The 12,119-nt window shown below is 51.6% G+C and overlaps 1 protein-coding gene across 1 annotated transcript in view; it reads right to left on the reverse strand.

Annotated features, from left to right (window-relative positions):
* Positions 1 to 352: 352 nt before the first annotated feature.
* Positions 353 to 12,119, reverse strand: part of ZNF70 (zinc finger protein 70) — a 67,808-nt gene continuing 56,041 nt past the window's right edge. The window contains exons 3-4 of the transcript XR_010318599.1: positions 5,314 to 5,416; positions 353 to 836 (exon numbers count right to left, since the gene is read on the reverse strand). The gene's annotated coding sequence lies outside the window, so the exon portion shown is untranslated. The remainder of the gene's footprint in view (positions 837 to 5,313; positions 5,417 to 12,119) is intronic.

The raw sequence follows: 12,119 nt of genomic DNA on the forward strand, positions 1-12,119 counted from the left end.
GAGCTTCCCTCCACAGAGCCCTGAGCCTCCTGGAATGTAGGGAGGCAGGCAGGAGGGAGGACAGAGGAGAAGGTTCTGGACTCTGGACTGGGGGAGGATCATCAGGGACAGGGTATGAGGTGGATGGAGAACCTGGTTCTCTGCAGAAGACACTCACTTGAACACATGAGTCTCTGAGGGTATAGACAGCAGATTCCATGGCGTGAAACCACAGATATAACCAAGTAGTCACAGGGAACTTCCAAAACTGACTCTGTAGAATAAGAAAGGCCCCAGGCTGACAGACTTACTCAGATCAGCAAACCCCTTGCCCTGTTTAAAAAAAAAAAAAAACTCCTTGAGGATAGACAGATTTATTGAAAACAGATTCCACAAGGCACACAGCCTAGAGCCCCCGGAGAACCTGCATCAGGTCAGAAGTGTCCCCAGAGTGGACCCTACAGGAGAGTCAGAGAGTTCACATTACTGTTACCACAATTTCTTGAGTTAGAGCTGTCTGCTACAAACAGCCAATTCTTGAGAAAGGGATGAGGTGGGTAGCAAGAGCTTTATTATATAAAAGACAGAAGGGAATGATCTCCTCCTAAACGTGTCTCCCTGAACTGGAGGCCAGCTGGAGGCTTTATAGGAAAGAGGACATGGGTTTTAGGAACTTGTGGAATGTCCATTCTCCTTCTGTGTGGTCAGAGTGGTCACACCTCAGACATGTTGATATTTCCATGTTTTTATCCCATCAGCCCAGGGGGGAACTGGCACCATCCTGGTTTCTGGTCACAAGACGGGTACATTGTCCTTTCTGACAGGCTTAGGTTAATATCACTTGTTTTTCCATGGTCCTAGAGGAAACATTGGTTAACTTTTAACTTTTAGAGGAACTAAACAGAAAAATCATACTTGGAGATGGAGACAGGCTAGGAAAGGGAAAGTGGTACAGGTTCTGTTCAAGATATGGCTGAGCAACCTGTTCCATTGCCTCTTTGGGGACAGACAGACACCCAGAAAAGCCCCATCGGGGTGTCAGGAGGAGGCAGGACAGAGGTCAGGTTCAGACTTTGGGGAAGGAAGATGGATTTCAGGAAGGTGATGGGCAGCTGTCCAGGCTCAGGGCCCCCAGGTGAGATTGGAGTTGTCTGAGAAACACCCAGACCCACCTCCAGCCTGATGTGCACCCTCAGGCTCATCACAGTCCTAGCTCTTGGACCCTGGTCTGCACCTGGGTCTGGGGAATCTGTAAACCACTCACACACTGAGGTCAGGGTCTGCCCACTGTGGATGCCAGGCCTCTGACCTCTTGCCCCTCCGCCACCCCTGCTCTGCCCCCCACAAGCCCATCCCCCTAACAATTGCCCACAGGACCCTCACTCTCCAGAACCCAGACCACTTGCTCCCACTCTGCCCCTGAGTGCCCTTCGTCCCACAGGTATCACCAGTATCCCACCTATATTTAAGGCCTTTGAGAGACAGGGCCAGCTCTGCTCTCTCCTCTGACCCCTCAGTGTCAGCCCAACACCAACAGCACCACAAGTGCCTAACATCCAGTGGTCCATGGGGCACTGAGCTGGACCCTGTTAGTTCAATACCAAGGATCAGATGTTTGGATTGAACCAAGGACTTCTCTGTAGCTGATCCATCTTTGTGCGGGTCAGCCCTGGATCTGAGAACCACGTAGATTGTTATCAAAAAGCTAGCACAGGATGGGAGATGGGGACCAAAAAAAAGACCCAAAACAAACCCACTGCCATTGAGTCAATTCCAACTCATAGCAACCCTATAGGACAGAGTAGAACTGCCCGATAGAGTTTCCACAGAGCGCCTGGTGGATTCGAACTGCCGACCTCTTGGTTAGCAGCCCTAGCACTTAACCACTACACCACCAGGGTTTCTGGAGATGGGAACAATGACACTCAAACATGTACACAGACACCCACATATTCATGAACATAAATGCAATGCACACACACAATACACACACGCAGGAGTCCCGAGGTGGTGCAAACAGTCAATGTGCTCGATTGCCAATGGAAAGGTTGGAGCATCGAGTCCACCCAGAGGCACCTCAGAAGAAAGACCTTGTGATCTACTTCATAAACATCAGCCATAGAAAACCCTGTGGAGCACGGTTGTGCTCTGGCACACGTGGGGGCACCATGAGTTGGAGTTGACTTGAGGGTCAAAAAAAAAACAAACCAATTGCTGTTGAGTTGATTCCAACTCATAGTGATCCTATCAGACAGAGTAGAACTGCCCAAAGTGTTTCCAAAGAGGGCCTGGTAGATTTGAACTGCTGACCTTTTGGTTAGCAGCCGTAGCTGTTAACCACTACGCCACCAGGATTATCTCTTGAGGGCAAACAAACATAAACATACGCCTGCCATTTACAAATATGGGCCATGGCTGGCCATCTCACTGAGAGAATCAAGAAAGCTCTCGGAAGAAGGTGCTGCTCTAAGGATCTAGAGTGGAACAGAAGCAAAGGAAGTCATGGGCCACCAGGGCCAGCCCAGAGCAGAGGGGAAGGGCTGAGGTTTCCCTGCTCTCCAAAGCAGGGGGAGACAGGAGGAGGCTTGCTGTTGGGAGTCTCCTGAGAAGTGAGAACATCTCAGGCCAGCACCAGTGTTCTCAGAGAGAGCCTGTGTGCCCAGGGCCCAGCACTGCACGTGGGCCCAATGCCATGTGCATTGTGTGGCCTTACTGTGTGGGCATCTTGTGTGTACCTTGGCTGGTGCATGCATGTATACGGGATGCCACTGCATGTGGGAGCGTGTGTTAGCCAGGAGCAGTGCAAGGGGACTACACAAGCACCCATTCTTAAGGCTGCTAGTGGAGATTGCACTGGGAGAGCAGCCCACCTCCCACACTCTGAGGCCCCTTTTCAGCCATTCTAGCTCTAACTTGGGGGCAGTGGTGGTTCAGTGGTTGAATTCTCCCCTTTCTTATAGGAGAGTTCAATTCCTGACCAATGCACCTCACATACAGCCACTACTCATCTGTCGGTGGAGACTTACATGTTGCTATGATGCTGAACAGGTTTCGGCAGAGCTTCCAGACTGAGATGAACTAGGAAGAAAGGCCTGGTGATCTACTTCTGAAAAACAGCCAGCGAAAGCCCTAAGGAGCACAACAGTCCAATCTGCAACTCCTCAGAGGAATGGCACAGGACCGGGCAGCAATTCCGCCCATTGTGCATGAGGTCGCCATGAGTCAGGGGCCAACAACAGGGCAGCTAACAACAACAACACCTCTAATTCCGCACACTCACCCTTCAGAGAGGCAGTTAACTCAGTGCAGCTTGGGAGAAGGAGCCCAAACAGTGGCCCCCCACTTCGCCTTCAGGATGGCCGCTCAGAGACAGCGTTGGTGGCGCTAAGGACACTGCCTAGGTTCTGGGCACCTAGTGGAAAATGCGGTGCTCCCCTCTCCCACTCCCTACCCTACTCCTCGCCCTGCAAAGCCATCCTGTGCTGAGGATGTGGCGAACTTCCAGGGCCCTCCCAGCTGCCCCCTCTGAAAAGTGGTCCTGCCTCCATCAGCTCTGCAGCATCAACAGGCATCCGCTTCTTTCACACCGATATTCCAGAGATGAGCTGAGCCGGGGCACACAGCTTTTCCAGGGTTGGGAGTTAGGGAAATCAGATGTGGCACTTGGACGTTCTGTCCAACCCACAGCCCCATTGAGGATGGATGAATCCTACCTGGCTTAGGAAGGCGGGCTTCAGGTGAGCAGGGCCCACATCCCTTACCACCCTTGGCCTAAGCAGTCTTTCGTGCGTGCCAAGATCCCTGGACTCTAGGTCCCTACACAGCTGCAAGTGGGCTGGGTCAGTGGTGGGGCTGGGGGAGAAAACATCAGGAAGGAGTTTGTGTGCGAGCCTCTCACTTTGTGCTGTGTTCAGCAGAGGGACCCAGCTGACCGTCCTAGGTTAGTCCCTTTCTCTCCCTCCTCTTTAGGTTGAAGTTAGGGTGAATTTTTCTCTCCTTTATGTCCTGTCTGGGGTCTAGACCTTTCTGGGGCTCTGGGACCATTGTCCCCTCCAGCCTGACCCCAGCTTTCCCCTCTTCTCAGGCACCTGGTCAGGGCAGGATGGGGAGACCCTGGTGACCCCTCCCTGTGCCCCCTTGGGCCTCACTGTGCACCTGGTCTCTCTCCAAGGCATGTTCTGCTCTGGACGTTGGGATGTTTGGGGATCTCAGGGTCCTTGGGGACTGGAGAACACTGGGCCAGACTCAGAGGGGCCCAGCGAGGGGGATGCTGGAATAGGTAAGCCAGTACAGCTGCTTTAAATACAGGGACAGGAGGCCTTATTCAGGGACGTGGGGAAGATGGAGGACAGCAGCTAAGAGTATGGGATGAGCGAAAAGATTCTACAAGAGGATGCTCCAGGGTGCTGGTCCCTTGTCTCCTCCAGGATAGGTGGTGTCTGAGTCAGGCAGGGCTCAGCACAGACTCAGCCCCATAGAGAACCTCCCCACCCCACCACAAGCTATGAGACCCCACAGCAGATGCTCTAGATGAGGACTCATGACCCGAAGCAGGTGACGGGGACAGGTCCCTCCAAGCAGACACATGCCCTCAGACAGATACAGCCCCCAATGTAACTACACAGGGCAGGCCAATCCCTTAGAACAGATGCAGCCCCAGGCTTAGAACAGAAAACTCACCTCAAGCTGAGAGCTTAGCTCTATAGACCCCTCGAACCCAGCCCCAGGTGGACACCCCCCCACACACACATACACACCAGGACCACCTGAGGGGTTTCTCCACAGGACATGGGGCGGGGGCTGCAGGGAGAGCTGGGGAAAATGGACCAGGGAGGCAAGGAACACTCCCAGAAAGAGAGGAGAACCTGAAACCAGGACAAATAGACGCCCTGCTTGATCAGACCCCAGAGAGGGACAATCTGGGAAATCTCAAGAGAGAGATGCCCCAAGGCAGAGAGACTCCCCAAGGAAAAATGAGATCCCAGGGCTGATCCCAATGATGGGTAGGAGTGGGGGAACAAATGGTGGGTGGGGGTAATGAGGACGTATGAACCTAGATGAGAGGTTGAGCCCAAAGAGGGGGTCCAAGTTTCCCCCGGAGCCAGGTGCTGAGGGCTGTCCTAACAGGAATTGAGTGACCCCTCCACCACCATTACCACCACTGACCTGTCCCTCAGGCTTGGCATGGTCCCTGCCCCAGGGCCCTGCTCTGCGCCTGGTTTCAGGGAGCCCATATTCCACTCACACCCTGAGATCAGGGTCCCCCCACTGTGGACACAAGGCCTCTGACCTCCTGCCCCTCCCCCACCCCTGCAGGTCAGCCCAAAGCCTTGCCTTCCGTCACTCTGTTCCCGCAGTCCTCTGAGGAGCTCCAAGCCAACAAGGCCACACTGGTGTGTCTCAGGAATGACATCTACTCGGGCCCCGTGACTGTGATCTGGAAGGAAGACGGTACAACCATCACCTAGGGCATGGAGGCCACCAAGCCCTCCAAACAGAGCAATAACAAGTATGCAGCCAGCAGCTACCTGACCCTGATGCCCACCCAGTGGAAGTCTCATAACAGCTACTGCTACCAGGTCACAAACGAGGGGAGCACAGTGGAGAAGAATGTGGCCCCTGCAGAATGTGCTTAGGACCTGACCTCCTCCACAGGGCGGTTCTGTACTCGGGGTAGGGGCCTCCCCTTGCCACCCCCCCCCCCACCGCCCAGTCATTCTGAGTCCTTCTCCCTGAACCTAATAAAATTCTCAATAAACATCAATTTTTTTTTTTGTCCATCAGAAAGCCTGTTCCTGCTCACTATTACTAGCTCCTCTTCAATCTGCTCCTCCCCTGGACCTGGGGGTGAGTGGACTCCTGGGTGCCCAGTGGGAAAGTGGCCCCACGGAGGAGGTCCTCAGTCTCCCTGGGCAGCCCCGGGATCAGGCCAGGACACAGGAGTGGGGGGCAATGGGTCCCTGGAGCACACAGGGTAGGGGGCCAGCCAACCATCCTGTGGGGGTGGGAATGAGGGACAGTGGGTCAGGGCGAGTCACAGGGCACACAGAGTGGGGGCCAGCCAGCCATCCTGGGTGAGTCCCTCCCTGGGCTCCGGCATGAGTTGCCCTGGCTGCCATAACACATCACCATAAACATAGTGGCTTGAAGCAACACACATTTATTATCTTACAGTTTCGGAGATCAGAAGTCTGAAATGCATCATCCGGGGCTAAATCCAGGTGTTGCAGGGCCTCACTCCTTCAGTGGCTCCAGGGAGTCCCACTTCCTGGCTGGTTCAGTTCTCAGAGACTACCCAGTTCCTGGGCTGGAAGCCCAACTCCATCCTCAAAGCCGGCAGCACAGCATCTTCCCCAGCTCTCTCTGACCTGCTGCCATGCCACAGCTCCTCTCTCTCTGACTCTCCACCTCACTTTTTCCCTTGAAAGGGTTTTGTTTTCTTTTCGTGAGCCCTGATGTTTTTAATTGCATTTTATCTTCTTCTTTTTTTTTGTAAATATATAGATATAACACATTTGCCAATTTAACATTTTTCGTGTGTACTATTTAGTGACATCAATTACATCAATTATGTTGTGCAATTTATCTGTTTCCAAATTTCCCATCACCTGTAATCAGAAACTCTCGGCGGTCACAGACACCCCTGCGGAAAGACTCTCTGATGACCCTCATTTTGCAGATGGAGACACTGCAACTGAGAGACCCTAAGTGACCACCCAGGGTCACAAGGAGTTGGCCCTAGCCCATGGACTCTAGACCTCAGCCCCACATCAGGCCACCAGCCAGCCCTCCCCTTGTTGCCCACCTCTCAGGCCTCTTCCCTTCTGTGAAGGTTAAGGTCGTGGGTCAACTTGGCTGGGTCATGATTCTCAATGGTTTGGCAGTTACACAATGAAGTTGTTTGGCAACTGTGTAATGATATAACTTGACAGTTATGTAATGATGTAGTTATCTTCCATTTTGTGATAATGGAATCACCTATGTGATGTGATCTGATGTGATCAGCCAACCAGTTGTAATGGGATCTTCCTTGGGGGTATGGCCTGCATCCAATATATATGAACGTTCTGGCAAATTTCACTGGCTTTTCCTCACTCTGGATCCTGCATCTGGCTCATCATCATCTGACCTCCAGTTCTTGGGACTTGAGCCAGCAGCCTGCTGCCTTACCTTCCAATCTTGAATTCGTCAGCTCCTGCAGCTACATAAGTCAGGAGGAGCCTCCACCTGACACCTAACCCACGGACTTGGGACTTATAGGCCTCTACAACCACACTAGCCATTTCCTTGAGACAAATCTCTCTCTCTCTCTCTCTCTACATGTATGTGTATATAAATATATACACATATGTATATGTGCGTGTGTATGTGTATGCATGCTTCACTGGTTTCACTTCTCTAGAGAACCCCCCCTAAGATACCTCCTCACCTGTGCTCCAGCTCTTGAGAGTTCAGAGCCCATCAGGTCCTAAGCCTTCCCCACTCAAGATCACAGCTTAGGGGGCAGAACTGCTGGGGCCCACACGGGGCCGAGGGGAACAGGGGCCCCAGGGGACTGCTGAGTTCCTAATGTCCCTTCTCCTTCCTCTGGGTCAAAAGCCAGAGTCAGGATACTTGGGGGCGGTACATGAGCCCTTTCCCTGGAGATCCCTCTCAGTCCTGTTCAGAGAACTGAGGATGGCCTCAGGGCTCATTGTGGCCCCTTCCCAGGGGGGACTGTCTCTGGCAGAGGCCTCCTTCACCCAGTCCCACCTTCTGGTCCCAGCCACCCCCCCAGGACCCAGGAATTCTCAGCATCATCTTCAGTCTGGGACTGCTCTTCTGAGAGAAAAACCCACAGGCTCTGGGCCTGGGGGCCTGGGAAAGGGAGAGCCATGGTTCTCACAGGGGCCTGGCACCAAGCATGCAGCAGGTGTCCGATGGTGACTGTCAAATGGCTGGGAGCTGGCCAGGACAGGACCCCTATACTGCAGGAATCCCAGACTCGGTTTCCCTCCCTCCCCTCCCGAACCCCTCTCAGTCCACATTCCCACCCGAGAAACCTTCTGCATCTCTGTGTCCCCCAGGAGTTCCTGACACCCAGGGATATAAGGGGAACGGGTGTGCAGCCAAAGACCCCTGACTTCTGAGACCCTCAGACCCACAGAATAGACAGATGTCCTGAGGCAGACGTGCCCCAGAGTCCATACATGGGCGTGCTGTGCCTTCTTGGGCCCCTCACTGAGCCTCTCCACCCCACCTTCCATGAAGCCTCAGCGGCACCCCATGTCCTTGCAGTCCCCCTAATCAGAGTCTGCCCCAGCTCCTTTCCACTGACCCCTGGGGAGCTGAGGCTGTTGCTGGGGCTGGAACCGCAGCCACCCTCCTGTCACCCCAGCACCATCCAGGTCCTGCCCATCAGTCCCCCCGCCCCGTCACCCCAGCTCTGTCCAGGTCCTCCCCATCAGCCTCCTGGCAGCAGAGGCTCCCCAATGTCCGTGCACCCAGCCTGCAGCTCTGGCCATCATGGCCAACCCAGCCCCACAGCAGCAGTGATGAAGGACCCTGCCTCAGGATGCAGGCCCGTGGTCAGGACTGCTGGGGCACCAGACCCCTCCATCAGAGGGTCCCTTGATCTCAATGTCTTAGCATGAGGGCCAGCATCCTCCCATGGCCTTGATGGGGCCAAACGTGTGTCCTACAGGGAGCACTCGCCCAGGAAGTGGTAAGATACTGGACTTGGAGACAGCCCACATGGGACCAACAGATCCTTGAGGATTTCACTTCCTGCTGGAAAGAAAACAGGGAACTGCGTTGTGTGACCCCAACCTCTAGGAGCTGCATGGGGAGCACCCCCTAGCCCAGGCACAGGGCACTCCAGCAGGATCTTTGACCTCTGACCTCCCTTAGGTAGCGAGGACCCCCAGGAACTCCAGGTAGAGCATCGGTCCCTGTACCCCCTCCTAGGCACCCCTCCCAGTACACCTTCCCCCGTCATGTGGGCTACTCCACTCTCCTGTCCCCATCCCACACGTAGCAGCGCCCCCCCCATTGTGAATCTTCAGTTTCTGCCTCTACCAAAGGCACTCTGTCCCCTCTGCCCATAAACTCACTCCTCTCCCATCCCAGAGCCCTGATATGGGTGCCACAAGCCCTTGAGGGGCTGCATGCTGTCCCCTCTCCAGCAGTGTCTCTGAGGGCTCCACGACCCACGTACCCATTGTGCCTCAAGCCCCCCATCTCTCTCCTGGACCAACACTTGCCAAGGCTACCAAAAAATAAAACCAGGTGTCAAGTTGACTTTAACTCATGGCAACCCATGTGTCAGAGTAGAACTGTGCTCCACAAGGTTTTCAGTGGCTGCACAGAGTTTTCAATGGCTGATCTTTCAGGCCTTTCTTCCGAGGTGCCTCTGGGTGGACTCAACCGCCAACCTTTCAGTTAGCAGCCAAGCAGTTAACTATTTGCTCCACCCAGGTACTGCTGATGAGGTGAGAGGCTTTCTTCTTTTTGATTCTCACAGTGACCCTGAGACCTTAAGTTCTCACTGGCCCTTTCCACAGAGAGGACACTGACAAAAGATACACTAGGGCTGCCCAGCCTAAACCCAGCACAGGTGGGTCCAATCTGTGCTGGAGCCATGGTCTACAGCAAACGGGTGGGGAGTGGCGACAGGGGCAGGTCTCCCAGGAGCCTCCTAGGTACAGACAGGGCATTCAGGGTGGGGAGAGCCCCTGTCCCCTGTCTAGCAGCTCAGTGTAGCCCCGGACACCTCCCTCCTGCCAGGCTTCCCTCTTACTTAAGAGGGGCTAAGACTTAGCCGGCTGAGCAGGGGGGCTGTGTCTTCCTTCTCAGCCAGAAAGCAGAGCTCAGAATAATCTCAGGCGCCTGCTGGGGGCGGAGGGAGGGGGCAGGGGAGGAAGTGGCTGTTTGGAGCCCCGGGGGAGGTGCAGGAGTTCCTAACTGAGTGAGCTGCATGACAAGGTGGCTCTCTCATCTCTCCAGCCCTTTACCCTCCTATCCACACCATGAGCTGAGCTGCGTGACAACTTGGCTCTCCCATCTCACCCAGCTCCTACCCGCCACCCCCAGCCCCACCCCTACCAAGAGCTGAGCTGGGTGGCAACTTGGCTCTCCCATTTCACCCTGCCCTTCCTTCCTCTACCACCCCACCCCCATCAGGAGCAACAAAGACACAGTACAGGAAATGGGCTGCAGAAGCCTGAGCAGAGGTTCCAGCCCAGAGTCACATTCTGAGGTCCAGATTTAGAAAGACTGTCCCCTTCAATGTAATCCCCACACAAGGGCCTGGAAAACAACAGTCCTGAGAACACGCAGGGTGTTGTACTTGCAGGGCCTCCTTCCAGCAGCAATTGGGCATCATGTAGAGAGGACAGGGGAGCCGGCAAGTGAAAAGTAGGCAGGACCCAGAGAAGGAAGAGGTTTTAAAAATATGTGTACATCAAGTTTTTTGAGGTATGTCAAAAATAATCAAAGCATTACAAGTTAGGTTTTTACTTAGAAAAATAGGGGTAAATATTAAGGTAACCACAAAGAGGTATAACAACTCCATAACTCAAAATAAAAACCGAGAAAAACAAAACGACTCAGCAAACATAAAGTCAAATACTACGAAAATGAGGAACACACAATTTACAAAGAAAAACGTCTCAGCACCAAAAAATAAGTGGAAAAATGAAATTGTCAACAACACACATAAAAAGGCATCAAAATGACAGAACTAAACACATACTTATCTATAATTACGCTGAATGTAAATGGACTAAACGCACCAATAAAGAGACAGAGAGTCTCAGACTGGATAAAGAAGCACGACCCATCTATATGCTGCCTACAAGAGACACACCTTAGACTTAGAGACACAAACAAACTAAAACTCAAAGGATGGAAAAAGATATATCAAGCAAACAATAAGCAAAAAAGAGCAAGAGTAGCAATATTAATTTTTGACAAAATAGACTTTAAAGTTAAATCCACCACAAAAGATAAAGAAGGACACTACATAATGATAAAAGGGACAATTGACCAGGAAGATATAACCATATTAAATATTTATGCACCCAATGACAGGGCTGCAAGATACATAAAACAAACTTTAGCAGAACTGAAAAGTGAGATAGACACCTCCACAATTGTAGTAGGAGACTTCAACACACCACTTTCGGAGAAGGACAGGACATCGGTAAGAAGCTCAATAGAGATACGGAAGACTTAATTGCTACAATCAACCAACTTGACCTCACTGACTTATACAGAACACTCCACCCAACTGCTGCAAAGTATACTTTTTTTTCTAGCGCACATGGAACATTCTCTAGAATAGACCACATGTTAGGTCATAAAACAAACCTTTGCAGAATCCAAAACATCGAAATATTACAAAGCACCTTCTCAGACCACAAGGCCATAAAAGTGGAAATCAATAACAGAAAAATTAGGGAAAAGAAATCAAATACTTGGAAACTGAACAATACCCTCCTGAAAAAAGACTGGGTTATAGAAGACATCAAGGAGGGAATAAAGAAATTCATAGAATGCAACAAGAATGAAAATACTTCCTATCAAAACCTCTGGGACACAGCAAAAGCAGTGCTCAGAGGTCAATTTATATCAATAAATGCACACATACAAAAAGAAGAAAGAGCCAAAAGCAGAGAACTGTCCCTACAACTTGAACAAATAGAAAATGAGCAACAAAAGAATCCATCAGGCACCAGAGTAAAACAAATAAGAAAAATTAGAGCTGAACTAAATGAATTAGAGAACAGAAAAACAATTGAAAGAATTAACAAAGCCAAAAGCTGGTTCTTTGAAAAAATTAACAAAATTGATAAACCATTGGCCAGACTGACTAAAGAAATACAGGAAAGGAAACAAATAACCCGAATAAGAAACGAGTTGGGCCACATCACAACAGACCCAACTGAAATTAAAAGAATCATATCAGATTATTACAAAAAATTGTACTCTAACAAATTTGCAAACCTAGAAGAAATGGATGAATTCCTAGGAAAACACTACCTACCTAAACTACCACATTCAGAAGTAGAACAACTAAATAGACCCATAACAAAAAAAGAGATTGAAACGGTATTCAAAAAACTCCCAACAAAAAAAAGCCCTCGCCCGGATGGCTTTAC

This window comes from Loxodonta africana, chromosome 19, assembly GCF_030014295.1.
Source record: "Loxodonta africana isolate mLoxAfr1 chromosome 19, mLoxAfr1.hap2, whole genome shotgun sequence".
Taxonomy (NCBI): Eukaryota; Metazoa; Chordata; class Mammalia; order Proboscidea; family Elephantidae; genus Loxodonta; species Loxodonta africana.